The sequence below is a fragment of the Humulus lupulus genome, chromosome 6, assembly GCF_963169125.1.
Source record: "Humulus lupulus chromosome 6, drHumLupu1.1, whole genome shotgun sequence".
NCBI lineage: Eukaryota > Viridiplantae > Streptophyta > Magnoliopsida > Rosales > Cannabaceae > Humulus > Humulus lupulus.
In genome coordinates, this window is record NC_084798.1 from 30,465,468 (window position 1) to 30,468,505 (window position 3,038).

Here is a 3,038-nt window from a genome sequence, read left to right on the forward strand (position 1 = left end):
TTCAGTTGTGTTAAGAATAACTGCAGGATGAGATTTCTTTAGATTACATTGCTGGCATATGATTCCCTAAAATTTTGCTATCTTTTATGTTAATGGTTTATATAGTTGTGTAGTACATAGTTGTATGGTTTAGTATGCAGAATGGCTGGAACCTTGAGTTATGTAGAAAAGCCATTTGAAAATTTTAAATTCTCATTAATATGAATAGTAAATGAGCATATTACCTTTTCATTGACATTTTTTTAAATATATGTAATATATTATATATATATATACACATATATATATACATAAACTGTCATTGTCATGCTTTAACTTCAGACGATGATTAATTGTAAAACTAATTTGTGAAATGATTAATTTGCAGGTTATACATCAGAAATCTAGAATTTCATACGATGAAATTACAAATGACCTATGCCCAATAAGTTTCTCTTCTCTTGTAAAACTAGGAGAACATCAACTGTGGATGTTTCCAGGATGCACTATTCCGTGTTATGGCTGCAATACTCCACTTAAGGAATATCGAATTTTCAAAGGGGACAGAATCAGATTCCTCTAAACCCAAGGATGAGAAATCACGGTTCCATCTCAAAATAGCAGCTGAGCTTTTCATGTGGGATCATTATTTTATACTGTTTTCTAAAATGCACTTTTGGATATTCATGGATAGATGAATGCTAATAGCTCATTCTGCAACGTTTGTTAGGTGCAATGAGAAGTCTCTTGAGGACTCTTTATGCAAACGTGTGATTGTGACCCATGATGAGACCATAACAAAGTGTTTGGATCCAAATTCTGCAGCTCTCAGTAGAGATGCTCTCAGAAAAGCATGTTGGATGATAGGTTTAAATGGAAGGTTATTATATATTTGAGCTTAGAATTTAAAGTAAGGTAAACTTTTAAATTTGTTTTGGGATTAAATGATCTATTTCTATTATCCATTCCATCCTTCTAATGATATTGCATCTTTTAGGTTCGAGAGATGGAAAAATGGAAGGAAGGGAAGCCTGGCGAAGCCAGAGCTGCTTTGAGACGTTCTGTGAGGGAAATTGGGTATGTTTTTTAGCTTGTCTTTTTTATCTTTAGTAGTGTCTCTATTACTTTTATTATTTCTAATGATGATTATCAACATTTTAATAAAGTATAATATTTTATTTTCTGTCAATTTTTTGTGTAGTTTTCTGTTTCTTTCTCAACTGTCTTTTCTTTGAATTGTTTGTCTCATTGTAAAGCTTTCTCAATCTTGTTTCTTTTGGTACTCGTGCATATCAAATAAAAAAACATGCTGATTGCTGACGCGTTTAAAAGGTCTCTTTATAGTTAGCTGTGACATAAACAGAGGTCACGTTGGTGCTTCTTCATTCCTGTTGTTGGGCTGCACTTATTTGGTTTTCAAATTGTTGCATTGCATTGCATTGCGTCCAATATTTTTGAACTTATTTGAGAACATTTAATTTATTTTTATAGCTAAAAAAATTCGTCACCAGGATCTAGAGAGTCCTTTTGATACAAGCCTATTAGACTACTAACTTTGAACTTTTATTTATTTTGATTTATTGTAGATTGGATGTAGCAGAGCAAAGTGGAGAGGTTACACGTTCTGCCTCTGGCCCAGTACTTCCAAGGTATTAGAGGCTCCGCATAGTGATCATTTAATTGTTTGTTTCAATGGGTAATCTGACATATTTTACAACTTGGCTTGCCAGCTTCTCATAGGTTCTTCAAAGCACTATTTATGAAGTCGACCTTGACCGCATCCTTCAAAGCATCCATTTGTATCTGCAAGACTTGGGGATGGAAGAAATTAGAAGACGGTATGCTTTTTTCTTTTATTTTATTTGGAATAACATGCAATCTACTACTATGACTGATAGTTACAATTTGTGATTGCATAATAATTGGTTTCTTCTCTCTTGCAATGTATAAAAACTATTCAGTGCTGGTGCTGATGACAAGCCATTGCGCATGGTGAAAACTGTTCTACATGAACTAGTGAAGCTTCGAGGAGCTACTATTAAAGGTCACCTTTCAATGGTTCCTATTGACATGAAGCATCAACCAATAATTCTTGCTTACATTGATCTTAATCTAGAGGTAGAAGTCAACCTAAACTATTCAATATTATTGAAAATGTCATTTAGTCTTTTGACTTTAAAAGTCTAATTGTGATGGTGTCTTTTAATACTACAGTACCCAAATTTGAATTTCAGGTCCCTCTTGTTAATAAATTTACCCTGTATCTTTTAGTAATAGGGTGTTTCTTTGTGCAATAGGGTGTAAGGAAATGAAGCATTGTTTGATTATTTCTTATTTAGATCTGAACAAGTTTTTGGTGGAGTTTTGATGGCTTATTGTGAATTCTGGTCAGATTTTTTTTTAATAGAGGTTTGGAATGAATTTAGATACATGAATTTTGCTGTTGGTTTATCTAATCTGATATTTGCATTTGTGCTACTCTCCAGTGTGTTTATGACTGGGATGATCATGAAAATAAGTTTATTGAAGTTGAAGGAATTCTGAGAAGACAGATAAAGGTAAAGTGTTGTTTATTTTTTCATAGTCTTAAGAGATAAAAAAATATTGAATTTTTTTAATTAATGGCATATTTGTTAAGACTTGACATGTGTTCATGTTTTGAGGTTTTCTATAAAGTCTTTGCATTTTTAGTTATTGTTTGGATAGCCTCATTTAAAAAACTTATCAAATTACAAAATGTTTGAATTTTTAATTTATACAATTTAAAAGTTTCTATTGTTAGAATATGCCAAAGTAATGGAGGAATGGACATAGATTTCATCTTTCATTAAATATTGCGTACTTGTATTGATGGTGTACTCATTGCTTGTTGTGTAGGAATGGGCATCTGAGCATTGTTCAGCACCTTTTCGAGCTCCTGAGTTGTGGGATTGTCCAAGTAATGCAGATATCGATTAGAGAGCTGATATTTGGTCATTAGGATGCACTTTATATGCAATAATGTGATAATGTTTTTTACCATGTGATTTAAGATTTATTGGTTTAAGTTTTCGGGTCTT

General features: G+C 32.4%; 2 long non-coding RNA genes across 2 annotated transcripts; both read left to right on the forward strand.

The window, feature by feature from the left end:
* The first annotated feature begins 821 nt into the window (after positions 1-821).
* LOC133783936 (uncharacterized) lies at positions 822-1,628 on the forward strand. Its single transcript, XR_009871037.1, has 3 exons — positions 822-859; positions 977-1,056; positions 1,566-1,628. It is a non-coding gene; the product is annotated as an uncharacterized LOC133783936 (long non-coding RNA).
* Positions 1,629-2,186: 558 nt separating this feature from the next.
* LOC133783937 (uncharacterized) lies at positions 2,187-3,038 on the forward strand. The gene is made up of 3 exons (XR_009871038.1): positions 2,187-2,366; positions 2,466-2,537; positions 2,857-3,038. It is a non-coding gene; the product is annotated as an uncharacterized LOC133783937 (long non-coding RNA).